We start from the raw sequence: 13749 nt of genomic DNA on the forward strand, positions 1-13749 counted from the left end.
GGAATAGCGATTAGCCAGCAATATCTTGTCCAGCTCCAATTAACTACAAGCTGAAGACACATTGGGTCACGGCCGATGGTGCGGTTGGCCAATAACATCGATGGCCTCTGCACCAAACCTGGGAATAAAAAAGGGAAAGGACAAAGCACAAGTTGCTGTTTAACTGACCTATACGCCCAAAAGTATATGGACACCACTTCTAATTCTAGAGAATTCAGCTACTTTACAGATTTCAGATACACCAATCAGCCATAATATTATTATGTAGGTCCCCCTCGTGCCCCCAAAATAGATCTGACCCACAGACAAGATCTCTGAAGGTGTCCTGTGGTATCTGGCCCTAAGGCCTGCAAGTTGTTAGGTGGGAGGTCCACAAGCATCAATGAGCCTTGGACACACATGACCCTGTCCCTCACAGAAGCATCAGTTGTTGGCCTGGTTAAAGGGTTCTTCAGATTGGTGGACCTTTTGTGGGTAACCGTACACAGAACCTTTTAAATTTGGTCTATATGACACCAAAAGGTTCCATCCTTTAGTGTAGAAAAGCACTGGCCAGTGGAAGAGAAAGCTCTGAAGGATCCAGGTACAATACCTGAATGCCCATGCTGTGTTGGGGTGTGGGTGGAGCTAAAAACAACGCAGAGCTCTGATTGGTTAAACATGGCCATCATGAGTCACGAGCAGAGAGAGAACCCTGCTACTTTCACTGGTTCTGCTCTGCATTAAAATACAGTGTCAGGTACCCAAGTGGGCTACAGATAGTTCTAGATTGGCTGTGGAACACGGTCCACTCTGGAACAGCCTGCCCAGTGGAACACATTACACAGACTTAACTGAACCAGGGGAACCTAAACACAGAACCCAACTCCATCATAAATGAAGACTGTTAGTCTGAATGCCAGTCTTTCTGTCTGTCCATCAGTCTCTGCCGGACTCCGTATCAGTCTGTCTCTATCCGTCTATCTTTCTACCCAACTGACCGTCTTCCTCAGCATCTCTCAATCTGTCTGTCTATCTGTCCGTCTTCCCAACTGACCGTCTTTTATCCCTCAATCTGTCCACCTGTCTGTCTACTTATCTAAAGGTCTTCCTCGCTATCCCCCATGGTAGGGGGCGCTCTATAATGCTCTATAATGTTCATATGATCCACACGCTCATTCTGACAGACTGTAATACACTACAGGAAGCGTAGGGGGCGCTCTATAATGCTCTATAATGTTCATATGATCCACACGCTCATTCTGACAGACTGAAATACACTACAGGAAGCGTAGGGGGCGCTCTATAATGCTCTATAATGATCATATGATCCACACGCTCATTCTGACACACTGTAATACACTGCAGGAAGCGTAGGGGGCGCTCTATAATGCTCTATAATGTTCATATGATCCACACGCTCATTCTGACAGACTGTAATACGCTACAGGAAGCGTAGGGGGCGCTCTATAATGCTCTATAATGATCATATGATCCACACGCTCATTCTGACAGACTGTAATACACTACAGGAAGCGTAGGGGGCGCTCTATAATGCTCTATAATGATCATATGATCCACACGCTCATTCTGACAGACTGTAATACACTACAGGAAGCATAGGGGGCGCTCTATAATGCTCTATAATGTTCATATGATCCACACGCTCATTCTGACAGACTGTAATACACTACAGGAAGCGTTCCATTAAAAAATTGCATTATAATAAACATTTAATTAAGAATTGATGCCATTATAAGCTGCCGTCCAATCAGCTGCTTGTTACTATGTAGGTTATACATTAAAGGTGGTTACAGACTCTCAATAGATGGTCTTTTTCAATATCCATGGAGGTGTGCAGTGCTCTAGAGGCGCTGACTGCACCCATCATTCACAGCATCGTCACAGAATTGATCACAGTACCAATAAATGAATTATCATCATCATCATCATCATCATCATCATCCTCATCAGCCGGACTTCATACTGCAGTCCAGAAGGACGCTCCATGTAGGATAAGATGGTGCTAAACTGCGTCTGTGGGCGAGAATCTGCAAGATTACAGCAGTTACCTGTGTGCTCTCACTGTGGAGACTGGATAGGCTCCTCACTGCCTGCTGATGTAAGCAGCGCTACCAGCCAATCTGGGCGTTCGCTAGGTCATATAGAACAGCTGAGCGGTTAGCGTTGCTGGGTCATGTAGAGAGAGTCAGGCAGTGCAGCTCAGAGACTGAACGAAACTCTGCTTTCCTTCCCAGCGATGTAGCAGACACGGATACGGATTATGGTGCAGCCATCAATGCTAAACCAAGCTAATAATGCATGGAAGAGGACAGCCACCGGTTAGCATGATAAAGATAACATGAAACTGATTATAGGCGTGTGTTCCCATAGAGAACTGTGAACCTATGGTCACCTTGTCTAATGCCAGGCAGGGCCAGAGGGGGGTATAAAGCCCCCCAGAATTGAGGAGCTGTGGAGCAGTGGAAGAACTTGTTCTTTGGAATGATGGTGGAGCTCCACCCTATCTGTTGGGGATGATGAGGCGAGATAGTGATCCCTATGTAACATCCTGATCTCTGATTTTAAAAGACACAATGCAGGTGTCCCAATACTTTTGTCCATATAGTAGTATAATATGTACATGAAGATACAGATCTATGAGTCAATCTTGTGACCTGCAGATTAAACTGTTTTTGAAATAAGGAAAACCCCTAAAAGACCAGCTTCACTATTCTTAATTCACTACTGATCAGTTTGAGGAAAGAGAACCTCACCTCCGGTTCTCTGTGACCAGCACCATAATTATGTTCACTGACCGCGAACAAAAATGAGCACTATTATTGGGCAGGGCTGAAGAATATGAACAGAAAGACCACGAGGAGAACTGGTGTCTGCTGCAGTGTGTGGCTAACAGCTCCTGTTAATGGTTGAGCTGCTGACAGGTAAGGGATTCTTCAGAAGAACCGTAGACAAGGCCTCATTTAAACAACGCTAACGTGCTAGCCTATCACTGTTCACTGACGAGAATTTCCAGATTCAGGGGTGCCCAACTCTGCCAGTGATCATCGTCCCTGGAGAGTTTAGCTTCAGCTAGAAATGGTACATCAGTACAGACCAGTATAGGCACGGATGAGTACGGGTTGTTCTAGAGCGGTATAGGTAAGGGTTGTTCTAGAGCGGTATAGGTACGGGTTGTTCTAGAGCGGTATAGGTACGGGTTGTTCTAGAGCGGTATAGGTACGTATAGGTAAGGGTTGTTCTAGAGCGGTATAGGTACGGATAGGTAAGGGTTGTTCTAGAGCGGTATAGGCACGTATAGGTAAGGGTTGTTCTAGAGCGGTATAGGCACGTATAGGTAAGGGTTGTTCTAGAGCGGTATAGGTACGGATAGGTAAGGGTTGTTCTAGAGCGGTATAGGTACGGATGTTTCGGTTGTTCTCGAGTGGCATAGTTGCGGATGGGTAAGGGTTGTTCTAGAGCGTATAGGCACGGATAGGTAAGGGTTGTTCTAGAGCGGTATAGGCACGGATGGTACGGTTGTTCTAGAGCGATATAGGTACGTATAGGTAAGGGTTGTTCTAGAGCGGTATAGGCACGGATGGTACGGTTGTTCTAGAGCGATATATGTACGTATAGGTAAGGGTTGTTCTAGAGCGGTATAGGTACGGATGGGTACGGTTGTTCTAGAGCTGGAGCTCTAGCTCCAACCCTAATCCAACACGACCAGCCCAGTTAATCAAGGCCTTCAGGAGCATCTGAATATTATGAATTCATAAACAAGGGAGTTGAGAAGGTTGATTTCCAAGTAGAAAAGATCTATATTTGAACTGCCACCTAACTAGCATCCTAAATTCAACTAGGAGGAGCTAGTATAGAAACCAGTCCAATAATTAAAAGTGCATCCTAAGCTTTCTAGGAATTCTGAAGAATACTTAGATACCAGATTTTCTGATGAAGCCGTGAGCTTCCAGGTCACTTTCGGCACCATAATCAGAATGAATCACCATAGCCTACGTCCACTTTTTCTAAGCCTAGAGGAGCCAAACAAGGGCTAGACTACTGTTGCTTGAACATTTGGAGAACGCTGGAAAAAGAAAGCTCTGAGTTTGAGATGTTGAAGATCTCAGCTCTATCCAGGTGGGCTGGAACTAAACTCTCACCTAGAACCGGGTTGGACAACCCTGCTTTAAAACAGGAACAGCTTGGCGAAAAAGCAAAGCATCATGGTTGATCACTGACACCAGAGGCAGTCGATCCATCAAGACACGTTTGGCATCTATAGCATGCTTTAGTTTATGATGGGAGATGCTAGGCTAACACTGCTAACAAACACTGGACCTAGACTGTCACCAATCTTATTTCTTTTGATTTTTGTATTAATTTGCTTCAAATGTCTTTAGAAAGCCAAGAAATAGTTTTTTGTTAATGGATGTTTATGTAAAACAGCATGTACAGACCTTATTCAAATATTTATGCTCAAATTCAAAAGTTCAGCTCTTCACCACATCCATTAACCAAACTAACGAAGATCTGGAGGAATTTTGAGAGACTGGTTGAGAGAGACATTTCTCTCAGATTTTTAGGCACATTTGAGATTGGTCACAGTTTACATCCAGGGCTTGTTAGCAGTGTTAGCCTAGCATCTCCTGTTGTAGATACCAAACATTGGCCGAATCTGCAGTTAGTGACCAATTAAGCTTATTTGACCACATTAAAGAACAGTTAGCACATTCTCAGCTCACTTTTCCACTTTTTTTCGCTTGTGATAAATAACACCAGCATTTCTGGATTAATTTATCCCATGAAGCACAATATGGGACACAGACAGGGTCACTGACCTAGGCTAAGGTCAGTCGAAAAGCTGTGCTGTGCCCGCACCAAAAAAAGCGGCCATCCATTGGAAAGCCGACTTGTTTGGGGCCACATGGAAATCAATGAGGAAATCACATGAATGGAAGGGACTGTCCTGAAAGAAGGAGGGCAAAGTCACATTGGGACAGAGCCACAGGAAGAGAGAGATGGGCTACAGCAGGAGACACACCCTGGTACTGCAACCAAATCATTCCCATCATCATATACTGCCATATTTGTAATTAATTTGATCAATTATTCAATTAATTGACTATCTGAACTAAACCCAACAAGTTGGGTTAAAACTAGCGTCGTCAACAACCAGTCAAAGCCCCCTACGCTTCCTGTAGTGTATTACAGTCTGTCAGAATGAGCGTGTGGATCATACGATCATTATTGATCATTATAGAGCGCCCCCTACGCTTCCTGTAGTGTATTACAGTCTGTCAGAATGAGCGTGTGGATCATACGATCATTATTGATCATTATAGAGCGCCCCCTACGCTTCCTGTAGTGTATTACAGTCTGTCAGAATGAGCGTGTGGATCATACGATCATTATAGAGCATTATAGAGCACCCCCTACTCTTCCTGTAGTGTATTACAGTCTGTCAGAATGAGCGTGTGGATCATATGAACATTATAGAGAATTATAGAGCGCCCCCTACGCTTCCTGTAGTGTATTACAGTCTGTCAGAATGAGCGTGTGGATCATATCAACATTATAGAGAGTTATAGAGCGCCCCCTATGCTTCCTGTAGTGTATTACAGTCTGTCAGAATGAGCGTGTGGATCATATGAACGTTATAGAGCATTATAGAGCGCCCCCTACGCTTCCTGTAGTGTATTACAGTCTGTCAGAATGAGCGTGTGGATCATATGAACATTATAGAGCATTATAGAGCGCCCCCTACGCTTCCTGTAGTGTATTACAGTCTGTCAGAATGAGCGTGTGGATCATATGAACGTTATAGAGCATTATAGAGCACCCCCTACACAAGATAAAGTGTCATTATGATTCTCTCTCTGTCTCTCTCTCTTCGTTTAACCATTTTTATTCTTTACCACAACAAGGGGGACAAAAAAGGCGAAGGCTGTGTGGACAGTGCCTTTTTGCCATAAGTGCCGGGACGCTGCTTATGTCGTAAATCTGCTTCAGCACAGTTCAAAAGTGCGGAGGGGAGGGAAGGAAGCGCCCTGAACTTTTGAGAAGACTGGGTGTCTCTGCTTCTTCCACTAAATCAGTATATAAATACTGTCAGTGCTATCTTCATGGTCTAATAGGAAACTGTGACCAGACAGGGGCTCTTAAAGTGGAGGGGGGGCCTTAAACTAAATTTGACCTTTCATGGTCAGTACGGGCCAACGGGACAAAATACTGTAAACCTGCTGTTCATCTGGTTTCCTGCAAATAAAATTTTAAATAAGAAGCTTCATGGGCATGAAGTTCGTTAGAGAAACGGCTTCACCTTTTACTCCAAATAGGCTTGCAGGGTGTCTCAAGTTTGCATCTCCAGTTTTAGCACTGGAGCTCTACATCAGATGTCCAAAAGTTTGTGGACACCCTTCTATAATGAATACATTGAGCTACTTTAAGTTCCACCCATTGCTGACTAGAGATGTGCACATGCACGCCCACAACTTGTCTAGTTCCTGTAGAGAGGCACTGCTAACAGGACTCTAATAAACACCATATTGCCACCATGCTGCCTAATAATGCCAAGCGTGGGCTAGAAGGGTATAAATCCCCCCAGCATTGAGGAGCTGTGGAGAAGTGGAAGAACTCCATTCAGTACTTTTGGGATAAGTTGGGGTACCTGCCCTGAGACAGTCACTCAGAAGAAACAATGAACAAGCAGGTGTCCAAATACCTTTGTATACTTTTGTCCATATAGTGCATGTAGTGGATGTAACCGTTTGCAGAGATATCCAACGAGTGTAGCGTTCCCAACACGCCAAGGCCCACCACAATTTGGGACAGGATAAAAAAAAAAAAATAAAAAAAAAGGAGCCACCATTTAGCCTTATGAACATAGCATCATGCTAACTGGTGGCTAAAACCTCCCATTCAATGTTAGCAACACCAGCATGTATGGTTGAGCTATTTCTTTATCAAACAATCTAGGGCAGTTAATGAATGCATTCATGTATGGTCAGAGTTAGCGTGACCTCAGTTCTCATGGTCTTTTGCTAAGCTAAAACTACCCGTTATTCACTATTCAAACAGCAGCAAGCTTGGAAAAGGATAGTGACCTTCATATTGAGGTCATTTCCCCATCAAATGTGGAAAAAACATATATAAAAAGTATACTGTACTGAAAGTCACTTTGGGAAGAACAATGCTGTCCACTGATCTTCTAAAAACACCTCAGATAGGACCTAAAAACAAACCCCCAAAGAACAGACAACCATGGCAAGATTTAGCAAACTAATTAAAACAACTGAGCGCTAGGTCAACTCGTCAAGCTAACCAACACATCCCAAACTTCATCTGACGAAAATTAATGATGAAATGAAGAGCCAACAGCAGAAAGGAGAGAATGGGCTACAAAGGATAAACCCAGTGAGGTGTGGTCTTGCCGAAGTCCACCTCCGAGATGAAGAAATCAAGTATAATTGATTAAAAGAAGCAGTTCAGAGAGAGGCAGGAACTGTTAGACATTCAATCAGGACTGAAAGGGTATCTGTGATAAAACCATCCTTTCTAATCAGATCAATCATAAAACCAGAGGTTCCTCAATGGTTCTTGGAAAGCTCTAGTCTGGGATCTTAATATGTTCTTCATATTCACATCCATCACATATTCTTCATCCATAGAAAGGTTCTTGAGGGAACCAAAACCGCTTCAAAGGTTGTGAAGACTCAATTTTAGGATATCACGAATGACGGACATCGCAGATCCAGATCAGGGTTCTTCAGTTCTGGCCCTGGTGTCACATCTAGAACAGTCTGGATCTTTCCATGCTTAAACACACCTACTAAGCCTGGCAATTTACAGGTGTGCTTCAGCAGGAAGGTCTAGATTCTACAGCCAGAACGAAAGACCCCCAATCAAGATTTAGCACGGTTGGTGCTACTGCCTTTTCATCTAGAACCTGTTCTGGGAGAGCAAAGACATCCAGGACTGCTGTGTGATGGAACAATCCAGTGTATTGGAGAATAGCTTCTTCTAAAGCATCGCTCTAATCTTACTTCCAAGATTGTAAAAGCTACGTGTAAGAGATTGCAGATCTAGAACAGGGTTCCTTAGTTCCGGCACTAGTATCAGTCCGGTGCTTTTTTTGCTCAAACATCTACTTACCCTGTTACTTAGCAGGTGTGTTTAAACAGTGAGGTTGCCAAACTGTGCTAGGTACTAGAGCTGGAACTTAAGAACCCTGATCTAGAGCTTCCTCTGGAAGAGTGCCTTAAGAGACCTGCAACATCTGATACTGGTATGATGGAGACATCCAGAGTGTTGGGAATATGTTCTGTCCTCCAAAGCGTAAGAATATTCTGCAAAGAACGTCCATCAATCAAAAATCAGAAACGTCACAGATCTAGAACAGGGTCCCTCGGTTCTGGTTCTGGAGTCAGACTGACGCTTAACCTCACAATTAACAGATTTGTTAATGGAAGAAGGGAGGCTGCCAAACTCTGGTACACACCAGAGCCATAATCTAAGAACCATGATCTAGATTATGGTTGGTTGCGTCTATAGCTTGTTCTGGGAGAGCGAAGAGGTAGACCTGAATCTAGAACATGAGAGAAAGACTGGTATGTTGGAGAAATCCAGAACGTTGGGAATATGTTCTGTCCTTCAAAGCGTAAGAATCTTCTTCAAAGAACGTCCATCAAGTCTCGCTTCTGATTGAACAGTCAGAAACGTCACAGATCTAGAACTGGGTTCCTTAGTTCTGGTTCTGGTGGCATGCTGACACTTAACCTCACAATTAACAGATGTGTTTAAGAAGGGAGGCTGCAGTAATCTAAGAACCATGATCTAGATTATTGTTGGTTGCGTCTAGAGCTTCTTCTGGAAGAGCGAAGAGGTAGACCTGAATCTAGAACATCTGAGAGAGACTGGTATGTCGGAGAAATCCAGAACGTTGGAGGATAGCTTCTTTCCTCCAAGGTGAAACACTGTTATTCAGGTTATTCTCCTACACCAAGCCAGCTTACTTGGCTCCTTTCTAAATTAGCGTATGCAAGATGACTCGGTTGCTAGCCTACTAGCCCAATGTCAAACTGCACCCATGCTGGTACGGATACTGGAGCGCGCTAAACGATGATCTTGCGTGTTACCAGGCCACATTGACGACACCACAAACCTTTACCGTCCAAAGACGTCTGCGAGGGACCGATTTCTAAGGTGAACTGTTCTGGTGGTGATGCATTTTGGTGGAAATGGTAACATGGAAAAGGAACAGCAGGGTGGGGGGGGGGAAAGTGTGTCCATTTTGAACCGGCATTGTACTTCAGCACCACAGCAGAAGCCTTGCACAAACCGCTCCAAGGAGATGAGGGGTGTAGGCACAGTCACATCCCAGCCTTCCAGCACATATATATGGAAGGGAGGAATGAAAAAACCCTGTAAATCCTGTTTATTTGCCATCTTACCATTTTAGACCCCCAGAAATGGGGATGCTGCTGAAGAGCCATCGTGGTTTCTTTCCTTTTTCTTTTTTTTTGCTTGCACATAAGCCATCACCAGTGTGCACGTATGCACATTAAGGGTGAAAATTGTAACGTCACCCTACATCCACTGGAAATATTCACATATATGGATGCCAAGAGCTAAACCCTTGCATATATACACCTCTGTAGGCTGCATGGCTGGTTAGTGTTAAACTAGCAGCATCTCTCTCTCCAGAAAAAAAAAAAAAGACACTGCAGTTTTGCATTAATGCAATTGTGGCGTGTGGGAAGGGTTTTAAACCATCATTTTTCCCCCTTTTTTTAACTGCAACCCCTTCTTGCATAGAGCTGGACCGAAGAAATGTGACCTATCCAGAAAAAGACCTCATCTTTAAAGAGATATCCCATTATCAAGAATTAAGGGTGAGGGTTTGTGGTGCAGCTGAAGATGATCTATCATGCTAACACACTAGACGTGGTTAGCTGGTCATCATTAAGACACCATGACGGTAGACAGATAGATAGACAGATAGATAGACAGATAGATAGATAGATAGATAGACAGATAGATAGATAGATATCTTCAGTGAGGGAATGTGATCATCACCAAGGTCCAAACTGACCAGTTCAGTAGGAAATGTGTGATTGGTGGTGGTGGTGGTGGTGGTGATTATTTTTTTTATTCTTTGCAATAATGTGTAAAATGATGCAGGGCTGTGCGTTAGGACGAGGACGAGGACGAGGATGAGGATGGTGATGTGATGAACAACCTGCCCATGGTGGTGAGGATGATGATGGTGGTGGTTTTGGGTCATTTTGACCCAGTTAAGATGAAGAAGCCAGCTCAACAGCACAGACCCGCAGCTCCATCCAGAAGCCCGGCGCTGCCAGGCCTGCTCTGCGGCCACTCGGCGCCCTGTCTCCGGGAAGAAATGAAGGCAGCCAAGGCAGCCAAGGCGCTGCCGTGATCCGTCTGAGCAGCCTCCAGAGCCATGGCCAGCCTTCTAGCAGCCACCAACCTACCTCACATACACACACACTCATCTCAAAGCCGAAAGAGGAGGTGAGGGGACGGGGGGGAGAATGAGAAAATGCACCAACCGGCGGGTGTTTCTTACCTCAGGCGGCGGCGGTTCGTGTCCAGCTTCCCGAAGCAGCCATTAGCAGCAGCAGCCTCCTTCTCCTTCCCCTCCGCCTGGCTCCTAAACCTCCACAAACAGACCTACGGAGCTACTACGGAGACCACAAAACCCGGCAGAAATACGGCACGGACCCCCCCTCCCCCCAAATAATCGCCACCCCTCCAAAAGGGTGCGATTTCCAGTCAAAAAGGAGCCGAGTAGCGGCTGGGTTAGACAGTGAGTGTTTCTGTGAAATCCTGCTCAGCTCCCGCCGCTGCAGTCGGTCAGATCTCCCTCAGCTCAGTCCGTCAAATACAGGACCAGAAACCGCCGTCTTTCGGTCCACACAGCAGCAGGACCACCGCAGCAGGCTTCTGGGGGCTGCCGTGGATGTAATTTACCTCAGTATTCCTCCTTTTGTCCCTCCTGGTCGCTCTCAGAGCGGAGAGCCCCTCAGCGCGGCGGCGCGGCGGCTAGCTCTCTCAGGCTAGCTAGTTTCGCACTGAAGGCTCTGCTGCTTGTTGTGGCGGCGGCGGCGGCGGTGGTGCAGCGGCGGCAGCGAGGGGGGTGGGTGGAGGGGCGAGCGGGAGATTGATTAGATTAAAATGAAAAAAATAAACATAAACAAAACAAAAAAGGAGGAAAAATGAAAATCGGGCTGTTTCTCCGTCAACACCGCTGCCAATTAGCGAGGTGCCTTCGCCAGGGACCCCCCCCTCAGTGCCCGTTAATCTCGCTCGGCTCCTCGGCTGGCTCTGGCTGGGAGAGGGTAAGCGCGCCCCCGCACACCGGGCTCGTCCCCGACTGATCGCTTTCGCTGGGAAGAAGGCAAGCGCGCCCCCGCGCCCTGAAGCGCGTCCTCGATGCGAGCGAGCAGCGCTCGGCTGACTTTCCCTCACAAAATGGCCGCCTAAACAAACCTCTCGCTAAGCGGCCGCCGGCGCCCGCCCGCGATTTCGGCAGAAATGCGCGATAAACGGAGCGGGCTCATATCGCAAAGTTACGATAATCGTAAAATGTAATTAAGACTTTATTTAGAGCGTTAAAAAGGACGTAAAACCTCGCCATCTATGCTGTTGTGAGCTGGCGCTAGCTATAACAGCTAGCATGCTAACCAGCTCCTACTTCTAAAGCAGCTCAACTGATCATAATAATGACTGATATTATCAGAAAAATGCCCAATAATCCCTAAATTATAGTAATTATTCATCCTGGAGATCAGAGTGAGCAGCTAGTAAAGCAGCTGTGTCACAGGGGTAGCTGAGTATGGCTGCACTGGGTAGTTAGCTCAGTGTGACTGAGGATTATTAGGAGATGTTATGTCCTAATTATGAGATAAATATCTTATTATTACGAGAAAACTCTGTAATAGAATGTTAATTTAACTATAAAGAATTGTAAAGTCTTAAATGACATCTCATGTCATAAAGTCACAATAACAGAACATCCTAAATAGGCCTGAAATATCCCACATCTTGTAGTTATGATGTTACGCCGTAATTATAAAATTACAAGAAAATATTGTGTTATAAGATTGTCTTAATTATGATGCAACATCTTAAAGTATCTTGTTAAGCGATGAAATGATCAAATTACAAGAACTTGTAATGAAATGTGTCATAAAAATGACGTATGATGTAATGAGAGCACATGAGATGGCATAAAACATCACACATCTGGCAGTTATGATGTTATGTCATAATTATGAAATGAACATATTATTATTACGAGAAAATACTGTTATAGAATATTTAATTATAAACTATAAAGAATTGTAAAGTCTTAAATGATTACAATCTCATTTGGAGAAATGTCATGAAGTCATAACAATAACAGAACATCATAAATAGGCCTGAAACATCACACATCTTGCAGTTATGATGTTATGTCATAATTATGAAATGAACATCTTGATATTACAAGAAAATATTGTGTTATAAGATTGTCTTAATTATGATGCAACATCTTAAAGTATCTTGTTAAGCGATGAAATGATAAAATTACAAGAACCTGTAATGAAATGTGTCATAAAAATGATGTATGATGTAATGAGAGCACATGAGATGGCATAAAACACACATCTTGCAGTTATGATGTTTTGTCATAATTATGAAATAAACATTTTGTTATTACAAGAAAATACTGTTATGATGCAACATCTTGTAACGTATCTCATGAGATATGTTGTAAAAAACGTAATTATATATTATTATTACAAGACTTAATTATGACATATAATATCTTGTATTTACAAAAATGTATCTTTGTGCATTTTATATATATATATAAATATTTAATTATTAGTTTTGTTGATTTATGTTCAAATTTGAAAGGTGTACTGTTTTTGGTTTGTATTTAATAAAATGTTTAATGGTTTAATTAAACAATGTTGTGGACAGATGTTATATAACTCTGAACTGAAATAATAACAATAATAATAAGCTTTATTTATATGGCAGTTTTTCAATAGAAAATGTTTCACAGCTTCACATCAAAACATTTAAAAACATTAAACAAAACATATTTAAAAAGTAAAATGAAAAACATTTCAAAGATTAATGTACAACAATGGTACCAATAAATGGTAATAATTGTATTTTAAGATATGTCATAAAGTCATGATTATGACAGAATATCCTAAATACAAGAACATATATTATTAGCTGGCATAAAACATCTCACATCTTGCAGTTATGATGTTATGTCATAATTATGAAATAAACATCTCGTTATTACAAGAAAATACTGTGTTATGATGCAACATCTTGTAAAGTATCTTGTTAAGATACGTGGTACATCTTAACTATGACAGAACATGTAATTACAAGAACATAACTTGATATGAAATTATGTAAAAATGATGGATGGTGTAGTTATGAGAGCACGTCTCACAATTACGAGAAAATTTCCTATGAAATATAAAAATGATGTCGTAATTATGACAGAACATCATGTGATGACAAGTATGTATCATGGTGTGTAAAATTTATATAGGAAAATTTATATAGTGTCTTGTTCTGAGACTGAAATATCTTGCATAATAACAAGATACTTGTAATTATATAATTTATCATAGTAATTATATGTTCATTTCATAAGTATAACAAAACTCTCATTAAAATTACACGACAGATTTTTCGCAGATTTTGCTCGCCAGCAATATGCCCCTATATATAGAT

General features: G+C 43.0%; 1 protein-coding gene across 1 annotated transcript in view; it reads right to left on the bottom strand.

Moving 5' to 3' along the window:
• dyrk1b (dual-specificity tyrosine-(Y)-phosphorylation regulated kinase 1B) overlaps positions 1-11401 on the bottom strand; it is a 72784-nt gene extending 61383 nt beyond the window's left edge. Inside the window, exon 1 of the mRNA XM_072692539.1 lies at positions 10568-11401. The gene's annotated coding sequence lies outside the window, so the exon portion shown is untranslated. The remainder of the gene's footprint in view (positions 1-10567) is intronic.
• Positions 11402-13749: the final 2348 nt, after the last annotated feature.

The sequence above is a fragment of the Salminus brasiliensis genome, chromosome 1 (assembly GCF_030463535.1).
Source record: "Salminus brasiliensis chromosome 1, fSalBra1.hap2, whole genome shotgun sequence".
Lineage (NCBI taxonomy): Eukaryota > Metazoa > Chordata > Actinopteri > Characiformes > Bryconidae > Salminus > Salminus brasiliensis.